Raw genomic sequence first — 17,268 nt, 5'->3', positions numbered from 1 at the left:
TATTAAGGTACAAATCTGACGTCAGGAGCGTGGAAAGTATGCTATTTATAGCTGGGAGAAATTGCAGATGATTTATTGCAAAAGAAAAATAAAGAGATGATAAAAGTGAACATCATCCTGTTCTCTGAGATTTTGCTGAGATGGATCCAGCATTGCTAATTGTATCCACCAAAGATGCAAACGATTACACAAAAATCCCAGCGCTCGCAACTCGATTAAAAAAAAAAATTACTTTCTCCTCACTGTTTTTAAGAGGATTTCCAGGCCTGCAGTTAAATTAAGTATCTTCAAACTTGATGCTATTAGTGCCTGTGGCTGTTTACAGACTATTTTGAACTCAAAAGCACGGCTGCTCTTTTGTTAAAGGTTTTTGGAACCCCAGAATTACAATTGGCTATTTTTAGTGGACAGATGCTTAATGCTTCTGTATGACATTCCCCTGCCCATTATTTTAATGTGGATATTAAATCATCTGCTCATGCAGCAGAGAGAGAATGGCAATATGAATCAGCTAATATCACAAAGAGTTGTTTCTGGGCTTTCATGTCAACATGATGTTTACACGTTTTGTTCAGAGACAGTACCTTTTGGGGCAGTGACACTCACATTGACATGCATATATTGGCCTGAATTTTAATCTCCCCCCAATGTCTGCTGGTAGAAAATGGGCAAGTGGAGCCAGTTAAAATGAGGAGAAGGATTGAACTCCTCTGATCCCATTATCTTGCTGCCAGGGCTGAACATCAAACTGCTGATTTTGAGCGGGCAGGCAGGGCACCCACTTCAAGTTGGCAATGTCCTCTGAGTATGCAAATTGGGTCCTGATGATGTCACCAGGCCAACGCCCATCGGTTTGCTATTTTAGCTGGTTGCCTATCGCAGGAGGAGTTGTGATAGACTTTCCATCAGGTCAGACTTGTCAGGAGTAAGACCATGGGCCAGAAGAGGCCCAGGTAGGTTTTTCATTATGTTTTAGGTTTTGCTGTCGGCCCAGGAAGAGCAGAAACACTCCTCTAGCACTTACACAGAAAACATTGGCCGGCCTTGCCCAGTGTGAGGGCTTGTGCAAGCTGTCCCCAAACCTACAGCTTGGAATTGGGGCCAGTGAGTCAGGATACCAAATTCAAATGGAAATCTTAATATGGGAGCATGCAGTTAATGCAACATGTAATATATGGTTTTCATAAACTTAGTAAATATGTATAATCAGGACACAGCTTGACAGACAGACAGCAGGTAAACCTGTGTGGGTGGGAGGGGAGGGTAGGCTGGTTTTGTCATTGTAACTATTGCACACAGAGTGGGAGAGAGTCAATTTGGAGTTTACCAGGCTCAGCTCTCAGTTACATTTTGTTTCAGTCCATGGAAAGTAAAGTTGGATCGGGCATAAAATGGACAGCCAATCAGATTGCTTCTGTTTCCTGGAAGCTTTAGAGAGGGTGCAGAGGAGATTTACCAGGATGCTGCCTGGACTGGAGGGCATGTCTTATGAAGAAAGGTTGAGGGAGCTAGGGCTTTTCTCATTGGAGCGAAGAAGGATGAGAGGTGACTTGATAGAGGGGTACAAGATGATGAGAGGCATAGATAGAGTGGATAGCCAGAGACTTTTTCCCAGGGTGGAAAGGGCTATCACCAGGGGGCATAATTTTAAGGTGATTGGAGGAAGGTTTCGGGGAGATGTCAGAGGTAGGTTCTTTACACAGAGAGTGGTGGGTGTGTGGAATGCACTGCCAGCAGTGGTAGTAGAAGCAGATACATTAGGGACATTTAAGCGACTCTTGGATAGGTACATGGATGATAGTAGAATGAAGGGTAGGTAGTTAGTTTGATCTTAGAGTAGGTTAAAGGGTCGGCACAACATCGTGGCCCAAAGGGCCTGTACTGTGCTGTACTGTTCTATGTTCTATGTTCTATATTAGTTGCATTAAAATTACCGCCATGAGCTGTTTATCTATTATGTTTCCAAAGTGACTTCTGTGTTTCTAAATACTAAATGTTGTCTAAAAGTATGAGGAGCTCACCTTGTTGCACTCTTTATGAAGCACAATGTGGGCTCAAACCTCACACCAAGTCACTTGAAATAAAAAAAAACAGGCTCCTGATTCCCACGGCACCTTCCCATGCAATCGCAGGAGGTGTAATAGCTGCCCTTTTACCTCCTCTCTCCTCACTATCCAAGGCCCCAAACACTTCATTCAGGTGAAGCAGCGATTCACTTGTACTTCTTTCAATGTAGTATACTGTATTTGCTGCTCACAATGTAGTCTCCTCTACATTGGGAAGACCAAACGTAGACTGGGTGACCACTTAGCGGAATACCTCTGCTCAGTCCGAAAGCATGACCCCGAGCTTCTGGTTGCTGACCCCCTGCTCTTATGCTCACATCTCTGTCCTGGGATTGCTGCAATATTCCAGTGAACATCAACACAAGCTTGAAGAACAGCATCTCATTTACTGATTAGGCACACTACAGCCTGCCGGACTGAACACTGAGTTCAATAATTTCAGAGCATGATGGGCCCCCCATTTTATTTTTATTTTTCATTATTTTTTCTTTATTATTTGTCTATTTTATTTTAGTTTGTTTAGTTTGTTTCTACTGTGCCTACCCACTGTTTTTTCATGTTTGTACTTTGGGTCAGGGCTGTTCATTTTTCTGTCAATTAACACCCTCTCTGCACTAACGCTTTGTCTTTCAGCACACCATTAACATACCTTTTGCCTTTGCTACATGACTTTCTGGTCAGTTATTCTCTCTGACCCTCTGTCCTATCAACACCTTCTCTATTGTTATCTCTTACCCCACCCCTGCTTTATTTGCTTAAAACCTTTTACATTTCTAATATTTGCCAGTTCTGAAGAAGGGTCACTGACCTGAAACGTTAACTCTGCTTCTATCTCCACAGATGCTGCCAAACCTGCTGAGTATTTCCAGCATTTCTTGTTTTTATTCCTGATACATTGTCACCGGTTATGTACTATTGCATAGAGGAACATAGGAACAAGAGGAGGCAATCTAATCCCTAGAGCCTGTTCATTCAATGAGATCACGACTGATCAGCAACTTAACTCCATAATCGACCCCAGTACAATATTGACATAATTTAGTGGATGCTAAAAGGTGATTAAGTTCAGGTGTTTAACATGATAACAGGAGTTGATAGAATAGATAGAGCAAAACTATTTCCTCTGGTGGGAGAGGGGGAGAGGGGGAGGTGGTGGTGCCCTGGGGTCAGGAAGCATTTCACAGAAAGGGGAGTGAAAATCTGCAACTCTCTCCCCCAAAAAGCTGTTGATGCTGGGGGTCAATTGAATGTTTCAAAACTCAGATTGATAAATTTTTGTTAGGCAAGGATATTAAGGGTTGAGGAACCAAGGTGGGTGGAAGGAGTTAAGGATCAGCTCAGCCATGATCTGATTAAATGGTGGAAGTGGGCACTAGGGGGTTAATGGCCTCTTCTTGTTCCTATATAAATTGCCTTAAGACATGGTAGCATGGCAGTGGAATCAATGTAACATGTTCAGTCTTACTGTTTTTGGTTTAATTTTGATTCAGAAATGAAATTCTGAAACCAGTCAGTAGAAAACCCCTATAATCATTGCAAAACATTCTGTATTTCACTACAAAATTACAAATCCAGTTTCTGTCAGCCAAATAATTTGTAGTCATAGATTTTGTCTCGTTTTGTCTCTTGTTGTCACCCTGAGCACATTATGTGAGTTTGACTGAGATGCTAGTTCACTTATACCTAGTGAAAACACAATTATTTTTGGAGAAATGATTGGAAAAATCTGAAGCGAAATATATTTGGAAGTGAGATCCAATTCAGCAATGTTCAGAATGACTAGAAATGGCAAAAGGGCCCCAGTTTTTCTTTCCTATTCTTTTATATTTGTCCAAAATAAGCAGTAATTTGGCTGTCCTGTATTCATGTTCAAAACTGCTTGGAAGAAAGTGTGAGGACAGGTCTCTAATACTCAAACCAATACATACAATCAGTCATCAGGACAATCCCATGAATGAATAAAAAGAAAATTGACATCACTGGGGGTATGTGACATGGAGAATTATTACAGCAGCTGAAAACTGATTTTCTGTTCTTATTTGTTGGTGGAAAAAGAAGTCAAAGCGACTGTTGATTAAATTAGTACAAAAGTGTTTTTTTGATTAGTTGCTTTTTTACATCTAACAAAATGTATTTTGTTTGGCCCTCTAGTTTCACAAAGCCAATCAGAATGCAGAGCAATGACACACCAGTTTAATGAACTCAAAGATATAGGAGAACATATAAATTAGGAGCAGAAGTAGTCCATTCGGCCCCTCTAGCCTGCTCTGCCATTCAATAGGATCATGGCTGATCTGTTTGTGTCTCAAATTCCACACTCCCATCTATCCCTGATACAAGAATTATCATTCCAATGTTTTCTTTGTAAATTTGTCAGTATTGTTGTATATCTGAACACTAGATCATTGGGTCAGGTTTAGGCCATTCAGCCCCTTGAGCCTATTCCAACACTTCAGTAGATCGTGGCTGATCTGTACCTTAACCCCATTTAGCTGCCTTTCATCCCTATCCCTTGATACCTTTACCTATCTGTATCAGTCTTGAAGAATTTAATTGACCCAGCATCCATTGGGGGAGATGGTGGCGTAGTAGTAATGTCATTGGATTAGTAATCCAGAGGCCCAGACTAATGCACTAGGGACAAGGGTTGAAATCCCATCATGGAGCTGGTGGAATTTAAATTCAATGAATTAATAAAAATCTGGAATTGAAATCCAGTCTTAGTTTCATGGCATCATTACTATCATTGATTGTCATCAAAAACCCATCTGGTTCTCTAATGTCCTTTAGGGATGGAAATCTGCTGTCCTTACCTGGTCTGGCCTACATGTGACTCCAGACCCACAGCAATAGAGTAATAGAGAGTCATAGAGTGGTACAGCATAGAAACAGGCCCTTCGGCCCACCGCGTCCATGCTGACCATAATGCCTATCTATACTAATCCCACCTGCCTGCATTAATTCCATATCCCTCTCTGCCTTTCTCATTCAAGTACCTGTCCAGATGTCTCTTAAATGTCGCTACTGTTCGTGCCTCCACCACCTCCTCAGGCAGCTCATTCCAGATACCCACTATTCTTTGTGTGAAAAATTTACCCCTTTGATCCCCTTTAAACCTCCTCCCTCTCACCTTAAATCTATGCCCTCTAGTTTTAGTCACCCCTACCATGGGAAACAGACTCTGGCTATCTACCCTATCTATGCCTTCATAATTTTATATACCTCTATCATGTCCCCTCTCAGCCTCCTTCGCTCCAGGGAAAACAGACTCAGCCTGTACAATCTCTCTTCATAACTCAAGCTCTCCAAACCAGGCAACATCCTTGTGAATCTTTTCTGCACCCTCTCTAGCTTAATCACATTTTTTCTGTAGTGCGGCGACTAGAACTGCACACAGTACACCAAATGCAGCCTAACCAACGTTATATACAACTGTAACATGACGTCCCAACTCTTGCACTCAATACCTCGACCAATGACAACAAGCATGCCATACGCCTCCTTCACCACCCTATATACCTGTGTTGCCACTTTCAGGGAACAGGAATGTGGTGACTCTTAACTGTCCTCTGAAATGGCCTAGCAAACCACTCAGTTCAAGGGCAAGTAGGGATGGGCAACACATGCTGGCCTGCTAGTGACAACCACATCACATGAAAGAATAAACAAATCCAGTGTTTAGAGAGAGAATAGTAGATTAGTATTTTTTGTGTGTAAAAGAAGTGCTTCCTGATTTCACTGCTGAATGGTCGAGCTTTAATTTTAAGATTTTAACCCTTTCTTCCAGAATCCCTCACCAGAAGAACTTAAGAAAATAAGAACAGAAGAAACAGGAGCAAAAGTAGGCCATTTGGCCCCTCAAGCCTGCTCCACCTTTCTATAAGATCATGGCGGAGCTGATCTTGGCCTCAACTCCACTTTCCTTCCTGCTCCCCATAACCCTTGACTCCGCTACAGTTCAAAAATCTGTCGATCTCAGCTTTCAATATATTCAATGGTCCAGCCTCCACTGCTCTCTGGTGAAGAGAATTCCAAAGATTCATAAACCTCTAAGAGAAGAAATTCATCCTCATCTCCATCATAATTAGGTGACTCCTTTATTCTGAAACTATGCACCTAACTTCTAAATTCCCCCATGAGGGGAACCATCTTGTCAACATCTACCCTGTCAAACCCCTCAGAATCTTAAATCTTTCAATAAGATCCCCTTTCATTGATGAGGGAAGGGCTGTAGATGTCATATACATGGACTTCAGTAAGGCGTTTGATAAGGTTCCCCATGGTAGGCTGATGGAGAAAGTGAAGTCGCATGGGGTCCAGGGTGTACTAGCTAGATGGATAAAGAACTGGCTGGGCAACAAGAGACAGAAAGTAGCAGTGGAAGGGAGTTTCTCAAAATGGAGACGTGTGACCAGTGGTGTTCCACAGGGATCCGTGCTGGGACCACTGTTGTTTGTGATATACATAAATGATTTGGAGGAAAGTATAGGTGGTCTGATTAGCAAGTTTGCAGACGACACGAAGATTGGTGGAGTAGCAGATAGTGAAGGGGACTGTCAGAGAATACAGCAGAATATAGATGGACTGGAGAGTTGGGCAGAGAAATGGCAGATGGAGTTCAATCAGGGCAAATGCGAGGTGATGCATTTTGGAAGATCCAATTCAAGAGTGAACTGTACAGTAGTACAGTGGCGCAGTGGTTAGCACCGCAGCCTCACAGCTCCAGGGACCCAGGTTCGATTCTGGGTACTGCCTGTGCGGAGTTTGCAAGTTCTCCCAGTGTCTGCGTGGGTTTTCGCCGGGTGCTCTGGTTTCCTCCCACATCCAAAAGACTTGCAGGTGATAGGTAAATTGGCTGTTGTAAATTGCCTCTAGTGTAGGTAGGGAATATGGGATTACTGTAGGGTTAGTATAAATGGGTGGTTGTTGGTCGGCACAGACTCGGTGGGCCGAAAGGCCTGTTTCAGTGCTGTATCTCTAAATAAAAAAATAAAAAAATAAATGGAAAAGTCCTGGGGAAAATTGATGTACAGAGAGATTTGGGTGTTCAGGTCCATTGTTCCCTGAAGGTGGCAACGCAGGTCAATAGAGTGGTCAAGAAGGCATACGGCATGCTTTCCTTCATCGGACGGGGTATTGAGTACAAGAGTTGGCAGGTCATGTTACAGTTGTATAGCACTTTGGTTCGGCCACATTTGGAATACTGCGTGCAGTTCTGGTCGCCACATTACCAAAAGGATGTAAATGCTTTGGAGAGGGTGCAGAGGAGGTTCACCAGGATGTTGCCTGGTATGGAGGGCACTAGCTAGGAAGAGAGGTTGAGTAGATTAGGATTATTTTCATTAGAAAGACGGAGGTTGAGGGGGGACCTGATTGAGGTGTACAAAATCATGAGAGGTATAGACAGGGTGGATAGTAAGAAGCTTTTTCCCAGAGTGGGGGATTCAATTACTAGGGGTCACGAGTTCAAAGTGAGAGGGGATAGTTTAGGGGGGATATGCGTGGAAAGTTCTTTACGCAGAGGGTGGTGGGTGCCTGGAACGCGTTGCCATTGGAGGTGGTAGACGCGGGCACGATAGCGTCTTTTAAGATGTATCTAGACAGATACATGAATGGGCAGGAAGCAAAGAGAGACAGACCTTTAGAAAATAGGCGCCATGTTTAGATCGAGGATCTGGATCGGCGCAGGCTTGGAGGGCTGTAGGGCCTGTTCCTGTGCTGTAATTTTCTTTGTTTTTTGTTCTTTGTTCTAAACTCCATTGAGTATAGGCCCAACCTGCTCAACCTTTCCCTCTAAGACAATCCCTTCATCCCAGGAATCAGCCTCGTGAACTGTTTTTAAACTGCTTCCAATGCAATTATATCCCTCCCTAAGTAAGGAGACCAGACCTGTACACAGTACTCAAGGTGCAGTCTCACCAACACCCTGTACAGTTGTAGTAAGAATTCCCTACTTTGATACTCCATTCCTCTTGCAATAAAGGCCAATACTCCATTTGCCTTTCTAATTACTTGCTGTACCTGCATGCTAACCATTTGTGTTTCATGTGGCAGGACATATTGGAGAGAGTGGTTAGCAAAGTAGATGGGATCTTTCACTTCATAAACACAGGCATTGAGTACAAAAGCAGAGAAGTTATGCTGAACCTTTATAAAACTCTAGTTAGGCCCCAGCTAGAGTTTGCCTCCAGTTCTGGTCCCCACACTTCAGGAAGGATGTGAGGGTCCTTGAGAGGGTGCAGAGACAATTTACCAGAATGGTTTCAGGGAGGTTGGATTTTAGTTACAAGGTTAGTTTGGAGAAGCTGGGTTTTTTCTCCCTGGAGCAAAGGAGATTGAGGGGAGATTTGATAGAGGAGTACGAGATTATGAGAGGCTTAGATAAGTTAGACAAGGAAAGACTCTTCCCATTAACTGATGGTACAAGGACTAGGGGACACAGAATCTGGAACCAGGCATCACTGTTTAAAAATAAGGTATTGCCCATTTAAGAGAGAGATGAGGAGATTTTTTTTTTCTCTGAGGTTTGTGAGTCTTTGGAATTCTCTTCCTCAAAAGGTAGTGGAAGCAGAGTCGTTGAATATTTTTAAGGCAGAGGTCGATAGATTGTTGAAAAACATGGGTAGGCGGTGGCGTAGTGGTATTTTCACTGGACTAATAACCCAGAGAATCAGGGTATTGATCTGGAGACATGGGTTCGAATCCCACCACAGCAGAAGGTTGAATTTGAATTTAATTAATACATCTGGAATTAAAAACTAGTATTGATGGCCATGAAACAATTGTCGATTGTTGTAAAATCTCATCTGGTTCACAAATGCCCTTCAGGGAAGGAAATCTGCCGTCCTTACCTGGTCTGGCCTACATGTGACTCCAGACGCACAGCAATGTGTTTGACCCTTACGTGCCCTCTGAAATAGCCGAGCAAGCCACTCAGTTGGACCTAACCGCTACGAAGTCAATAAAAAGAAATGAAACCGGACGGACCACCCAGCATTGTCCTAGGCACTGGAAATGACAAACCCTGCCCTGTCGACCCTGCAAAGTCCTCCTTGCAAACATTTGGGGCTTGTGCCAAAGTTGGGAGAGCTGTCCCACAGACTAGTCTGACATAGTCATGCTCACGGAATCATACCTTACAGACAAAGTCCAAGACACTGAAATCCCTATCCCTGGGTATGTCCTGTCCCACTGGCAGGACAGACCCAGCAGAGGTGGCGGGACAGTGGTATACAGTAGGGAGGGAGTTGCCCTGGGAGTCCTCAACATCGACTCTGGACCCCATGAAGTTTCATGACATCTGGTCAAACATGAGCAAGGTAACTTCCTACTGATTACCACCTACCGCCCTCCCTCAGCTGATGAATCAGTACTCCTCCATATTGAACACCACTTGGAGGAAGCAGTGAGGGTGCCAAGGGCACAAAATGTACTCTGGGTGGGGACTTCAATGTCCATCACCAAGAGTGGCTCGGTAGCACCACTACTGACCGAGCTGGCCGAGTACTAAAGGTCATAGCTGCTAGACTGGGTCTATGGTAGGTGGTGGGGGAACCAACACGAGGGAAAATCATACTTGACCTTGTCCTCACCAATCTGCCAGCCGCAGATGCTTCTGTCCATGACAGTATTGGTAGGAGTGACCACTGCACAGTGCTTGTGGAAATTAAGTCCCGCCTTCACATTGAGGATACCGTCCATCGTGTTGTGTGGCAATATCACCGTGCTAAATGGGATAGATTTCGAACAGATCTAGCAATGCAAAACTGGGCATCCATGAGGTGCTGTGGGTCATCAGCAGCAGCAGAATTGTACTCAACCACAATCTGTAACCTCATGGCCTGGCATATTCCCCACTCTACCATTACCATCAAGCCAGGAGACCAACCCTGGTTCAATGAAGAGTGGAGGAGGGCATGCCAGGAGCAGCACCAGGCATACCTCAAAATGAGGTGTCAACCTGGTGAAGCTACCACACAGGACTATCTGCATGCCAAACTGTGTAAGCAGCATGCAATAGACAGAGCTAAGCGATCCCATAACCAACGGGTCAGATCTAATCTCTGCAGTCCTGCACATCCAGTTGTGAATGGTGGTGGACAATTAAATAACTAACTGGAGGAGGTGGCTCCACAAATATCCCCATCCTCAATGATAGGGGAGCCCAGCACGTCAGTGCGAAAGATAAGGCTGAAGCATTTGCAACAATCTTCAGCCAGAAGTGCCGAGTTGATGATCCATCTCGGCCCCCTCCTGAAGTCCCCAGTATTACAGATGCCAGACTACAGACAATTCAATTCACTCCGTGTGATATCAAGAAACAACAAGAAGTCACTGGACACTGCAAAGGCCATGGGCCCTGACAATATTCCAGCAATAGTACTGAAGACCTGTGCTCCAGAACGTGCCACACCCCGAGCCAAGCTGTTCCAGTACAACTACAACACTGGCATCTACCCGGCAATGTGTAAAATTGCCCAGGTATGTCCTGTACACAAAAAGCAGGACAAGTCCAACCCGGCCAATTACCGCCCCATCAGCCTACTCTCAATCATCAGTAAAGTGATGGAAGGTGTCATCAACAGTGCCATCAAGTGGCACTTCCTTAGCAATAACCTGCTCAGTGACGCTCAGTTTGGGTTCCGCCAGGGCCACTCAGCTCCTGACCTCATTACAGCCTTGGTTCAAACATAGACAAAAGAGCTGAACTCAAGAGGTGAGGTGAGAGTGACTGCCCTTGACATCAAGGCAGCATTTGACCGAGTATGGCATCAAGGAGCCCTAGCAAAACTGAGGTCAATGGGAATCAGGAGGAAAGCTCTCTGCTGGTTGGAGTCATACCTAGTGCAAAGGAAAATGGTTGTGATTGTTGGAGGTCAATCATCTAAGCTCCAAAACATCACAGCAGGAGTTCCTCAGGGTAGTGTCCTAGGCCCAACCATCTTCAGCTGCTTCATCAATGACCTTCCTTCAATCATAAGGTCAGAAGTGGGGATGTTCGCTGATGATTGCACAATGTTCGGCACCATTAGCGATTCCTCAGATACTGAAGCAGTCCGTGTAGAAATGCAACAAGACCTGGACAATATCCAGGTTTGGGCTGATAAGTGGCAAGTAACATTCGTGCAACACAAGTGCCAGGCAATGACCATCTCCAACAAGATTGAATCTAACCATCTCCCCTTGACATTCAATGGCATTACCATCGCTGAATCCCCCACTATCAATATCTTAGGGGCTACCATTGACCAGAAACTGAACTGGAGGAGCCATATAAATACCGTGGCTACAAGAGCAGGTTAGAGGCTAGGAATCCTGCAGCGAGTAACTCACCTCCTGACTCCCCCAAAGCCTGTCCACCATCTACAAGGCACAAGTCAGGAGTGTGATGGAATACTCTCCACTTGCCTGGATGGGTGCAGCTCCAACAACACTCAAGAAGCTCAAGACCATCCAGGACAAAGCAGCCCGCTTGATTGGCACCCCATCCACAAATATTCACTCCCTCCACCACTGACGCACAGTGGCAGCAGTGAGTACCATCTACAAGATGCACGGCAGCAACGCACCAAGGCTCCTTAGGCAGCACCTTCCAAACCCGCAACCTCTCCCATTTAGAAGGACAAGGGCAGTAAATGCATGGGAACACCACCACCTGCAAGTTCCCGTGCAAGTCACACACCATCCTGACTTGGAACTATATCGCCGTTCCTTCACTGTCGCTGGGTCAAAATCCTGGAACTCCCTTCCTAACAGCACTTTGGGTATACGTACCTCACATGGACTGCAGCAGTTCAAGAAGGCAGCTCACCGCCACCTTCTCAAGGGCAATTAGGGATGGGCAATAAATGCTGGCCTGGTCAGCGATGCCCACATTCCATGAATGAATAAAATAACGCAAGGGGGTGAAAGGTTATCGGGGGTTGGTCAAAATGTGGAGTCATCAGTTCAGCCATGAACTTATTGAATGGCGGAGCAGGCTCGAGGGGCCGAGTGGTCTACTCTTGCTCCTAATTCCTATGTTCCAATAACTTGGAACTCACTGCCCACAAGGATGGTGGAAGCAGAGGCAATCAATAAATTCAAAAGCAGGGGAGTGGGACTGACTGGATTGCCTAGTGGAGAGCCGGCTTGGGCTCAATGGGCCAAATTGCCTCCTTCTATGCCATATATGGCTCTATGTACGAGGACAGATTCCTCTGTACCGGACTATTCTGTAGTCTCTCTCCATTTAAATATTATTTTGCTTTTCTGCATCCAATCCATTGAATCCTTTTATCATATTCAGCACCCCGATCAGATTATACCTCAATCGTCTCTATTCAGGGAATACAACCCACATTTATACAACCGGTTCTCATCATTTAACTGATAGAATGAGTAGAAATAAGCAAAAAAAAAAATCTCTTCTCATGCAAATAAGAACTCTCACTCCTTGGAAAATGCCTTCAATGCATCAGGGATAACATCTTTTTATGTGGTGTCATCTCTGGTCAGTTACAGAAGGAATTCCAGGCTCTGAGGGTCACTATGACCGATTAGCTTCCATCTTAGATAACTGCCCAAAGAGTTTATGCAAATCAATGGACTATGTCCTTTTTACTAGTGGCACTAACAGACAGACCAAAAAATTTCTTTGTGCAACACAATGGAAAATAAAATAACATTAATAGCCCCCAAAATTACTTCCCAGGCTTCCTCTATCAACATTGCAAGTAATACTGTTAAAAAATGTTTGGGTTTTACTGTCTAATCTATGAATATGATTCTGAGAGTCTGGCAGAAGAATGTCAAGTTATCATGTAGATGCATTAAGTGTGCTTTTTATCAGCAGTTTTTTTTTCCATTTGGTTGGCCACAATTTCTATGACTATGATCAAAGGCCCGACTGTGATTAATGGTTGTCATGGAAACTGTGGTTCACCAGTCTGAAAATGTGCTGATAACAGAAGAGCTAAACATCACATGTAGGGTCATTAAGACGCGAATACAATATGCACCATATAAATTCTGACACTGTTGCATATGTCACATGAGACATGTGCAGTAATTCCCCTGGAGAAAACACTTTGATGCATTTCATCTCACAGCTGTTCATGGCACCTCGAACACTGAGCAAAACCATACAGACTCCCTTTCACTCAGAACGCCAGACCTGCTCATGAAGATTGACTCCTCTGCTATAAAACTTCCTGGTTAACAACAGACTGCTCCCACAAGTTAATCCAAGACAAAATTGATCTGTTAACTTGAGTCATTTGCCCTAAGTATGAAATATAAAGGATAATCGAGAGTGAACCTTTCAATAGATTCAATTGCATGAAAGATTGGAATTGCAATCAGATTTCCGATGAAAATTCATGCTATCTGTCCTTCCTTTCTCTTTTCAGATAGCTGCTCTCTGTTTTCTGCCCCTTAACTCATCACACCATCTGCTACTGCAATTCATTCTTTTCTAGTATCAGAGAGTGCACAGCTCCTTAGACCCTCCTCAGCTGTCCTTTCTCTTACAAACTTTAGGCTTTTAAGAATCAAGTTTGGTGCCACTGAATCACAATTGCTGATTTACCTATCCAATGTTGCTGCAGTCCTGTGCTATGGGTCTTGGCCTCTTCACTGAAGATTTCTCAGTTAAACAGTACAGATTGGTCAACCTGCTCTGTATTTCCAGTATTTTGTGATTTGGTGTCAAAGTTTTACCAAACGACAGAAATGTGGAGGTTGTTTAGGGAGCACTTGCTGCGACTGCTGGATAGGTTTGTCCCGATGAGGCAAGGAAGAGATGGTAGGGTGAAGGAACCTTGAATGACAAGAGATGTGGAACAGCTAGTCAAGAGGAAGAAGGAAGCTTATTTAAGGTTGAGGAAGCAAGGATCAGACAGGGCTCTAGAGGGTTACAAGGTAGCCAGGAAGGAACTGAAGAATGGACTTAGGAGAGCTAGAAGGGGACATGAAAAAATCTTGGCGGCTAGGATTAAGGAAAATCCCAAGGCATTCTACACTTATGTGAGGAACAAGAGGATGGCCAGAGTGAGGGTAGGGCCAATCAGGGATAGTGGAGGGAACTTGTGCCTGGAGTCGGAGGAGGTAGGGGAGGTCCTTAATGAATACTTTGCTTCAGTATTCACTAGTGAGAGGGGCCTGGTCATTTGTGAGGACAGCATGGAACAGGCTGATATGCTCGAACAAGTTGTGGTTAAGAGGCAGGATGTGCTGGAAATTTTGAATGATATGAGGACAGATAAGTCCCCGGGGCCAGACGGGATATACCCAAGGATGTTACGGGAAGCGAGGGAAGAGATTGCTGCGCCTTTGGCGATGATCTTTGTGTCCTCACTGGCCACTGGAGTAGTACCAGATGATTGGAGGGTGGCAAATGTTATTCCCTTGTTCAAGAAAGGGAATAGGGATAACCCTGGGAATTATAGACCAGTCAGTCTTACCACGGTAGTGGGCAAATTATTGTAGAGGATTCTGAGAGACAGGATTTATGATTATTTGGAAAAGCATGGTTTGATTAGAGACAGTCAGCATGGCTTTGTGAGGGGCAGGTCATGCCTCACAAGCCTTATTGAATTCTTTGAAGATGTGACAAAACACATTGATGAAGGAAGAGCAGTGGATGTGGTGTATATGGATTTTAGCAAGGCGTTTGATAAGGTTCCCCATGGTAGGCTCATTCAGAAAGTAAGGAGGCATAGGATACAGGGAAAGTTGGCTGTCTGGATACAAAATTGGCTGGCCCATAGAAGACAGAGGGTGGTAGTAGATGGAAAGTATTCAGCATGGAGCGCGGTGACCAGTGGTGTTCCGCAGGGATCTGTTCTGGGACCTCTGCTCTTTGTGATTTTTATAAATGACTTGGATGAGGAAGTGGAAGGCAGGGTTAGCAAGTTTGCCGATGACACGAAGGTTGCTGGAGTTGTGGATAGTGTGGAAGGCTTTTGTAGGTTGCAACGGGACATTGACAGGATGCAGAGCTGGGCTGAGAAGTGGCAGATGGAGTTCAACCTGGAAAAGTGTGAAGTGATTCATTTTGGAAGGTCGAATTTGAATGCAGAATACAGGCTTAAAGACAGGATTCTTGGTAGTGTGGAGGAACAGAGGGATCTTGGGGTCCATGTCCATAGATTGCTCAAAGTTGCCACCCAAATTGATAGCGTTGTTAAGAAGGCGTATGGTGTGTTGGCTTTCATTAACAGGGGGATTGAGTTTAAGAGCCGCGAGGTTATGCTGCAGCTCTATAAAGCCCTGGTTAGACCACACTTGGAATATTGTGTTCAGTTCTGGTCGCCTCATTTTCGGAAGGATGTGGAAGCTTTAGAGAGCGTGCAGAGGAGATTTACCAGGATGCTGCCTGGACTGGAGGGCATGTCTTACGAAGAAAGATTGAGGGAGCTAGGGCTTATCTCATTGGAGCGACGACGGACGAGAGGTGACTTGATAGAGGGGTACAAGACGATGAGAGGCATAGATAGAGTGGATAGCCAGAGACTTTTTCCCAGGGCGGAAAGGGCTATCACCAGGGGGCATAATTTTAAGGTGATTGGAGGAAGGTTTCGGGGAGATGTCAGAGGTCGGTTCTTTACACAGAGAGTAGTGGGTGCGTGGAATGCGCTGCCAGCGGTGGTAGTAGAAGCAGATACATTAGGGGCATTTAAGCGACTCTTGGATAGGTACATGGATGATAGTAGAATGAAGGGTATGTAGGTAGTTTGATCTTAGAGTAGGTTAAAGGTTCGGCACAACATCGTGGGCCGAAGGGCCTGTACTGTGCTGTACTGTTCTCTGTTCTATGTTCTAATAGTGAGGCTCCCCAACTATTAAGTCCTGAAAGGATTTGATAGGACAGATAGAGAGAAACTATTTCCTCTGATGGCAGAGTCCAGAACAAGGAACCTTAAAATTGGAGCCAGCATCTCTAGGGGGTGATGTCAGGAAGCACTTCTTCACGCCTAGGATAGTGGAAATCTGGAATTCTTTCCCACAAAAAGCTGAGGCTGGAGGTCAATCGAAAATTTCAAAACTGAGATTGATAAATTTTTACAAAAATAAAATATTGCAGATGCTGGACATCTGAAATAAAAACAGAAAACGCTGGAAATACTCAGCAGGTCTGCAGTATCTGTGGAGAGAGAAACAGTATTAACGTTTCAGGTACATGACCTTTCATCAGATAGATTTTTGTTAAGAGTATTACTGATTATGGAACCAAGTCAAGTAACAACAGCAACAATGACTTGTATTTATTTAGCACCTCTCACTTAGTAAAATGTCTCAAGGTGCTTCACAGGAGCGTTATTAAACAAAATTTGACGGATACATGGAGTTGAGGTACAAATCAGCCATCTGACTGAATGGCGGAACAGGAATCATTAGGGTGAATGGGCTACTTCTATTCCTATGTTGGTATTAACCAAACAGAAATTGGAATGTGCTGCTAGCACCTGGTAACTTTGACATTTTGCTCACTTTCCTTGCGATAAACGTCTCGGTTGCTAAGCACTTTGTGATGTGTTGCATAGCAAGAGTAGCAGATTCACCATATTGTCCTCTTCTGAAAGCTATGCATTGTTATGATCACATGCGGATGTGTCAAAAGGTTCCCCTCTTGTCCCTCTCCTCGTTTGACTGCAACAGGGTTTATTTCTTTTAAACAGTGGATGTGCTTACCAGTTCAGTGAGTGTTTAACCCTTTATGTGCTATGATCATAAAAGAACCAATCAGACAGGTTTCTTGAGTTTACACAAGAAAGAGGTTAGCTTATTGTATTTAAAGTGAAAACCCGATCTAATTAAAGTAATAAACTATGCTCTGACTTTCATGCATACACACACGAGAATCACACACATCACAGTGTAAAGAAAGATAGTTTCTTTAGATTAGAGCCCAGAACAAATAAAATAATATACAGTATGTGGAGTCTGGTAATTCAGTTGTCTTCTGGCTGAACTCGTGGTCCTGAAGTTTCTGGATAGTAGAGGTGACCACCTGGTTGATGGGTTCCTTGGAGATAGTGATGGAGATGGCTTTCTCCTTGGAGGCTCTGACTCCAGCAATGATAGGCTTGGATGTTTTGCCGCCCACAGAGAGAGAGAGAGAGAGAAAGAAAGTTTCATACACGTGCTGAGCATCCAATCGGATCTGGAATGCTCACATGTTTCCTGACGAAATCCATGAGAAAGCTGCATTGTAGAATTC

This window comes from Heterodontus francisci, chromosome 12 (assembly GCF_036365525.1).
Source record: "Heterodontus francisci isolate sHetFra1 chromosome 12, sHetFra1.hap1, whole genome shotgun sequence".
Taxonomy (NCBI): Eukaryota; Metazoa; Chordata; class Chondrichthyes; order Heterodontiformes; family Heterodontidae; genus Heterodontus; species Heterodontus francisci.
This window is presented reverse-complemented; position numbering follows the sequence as displayed.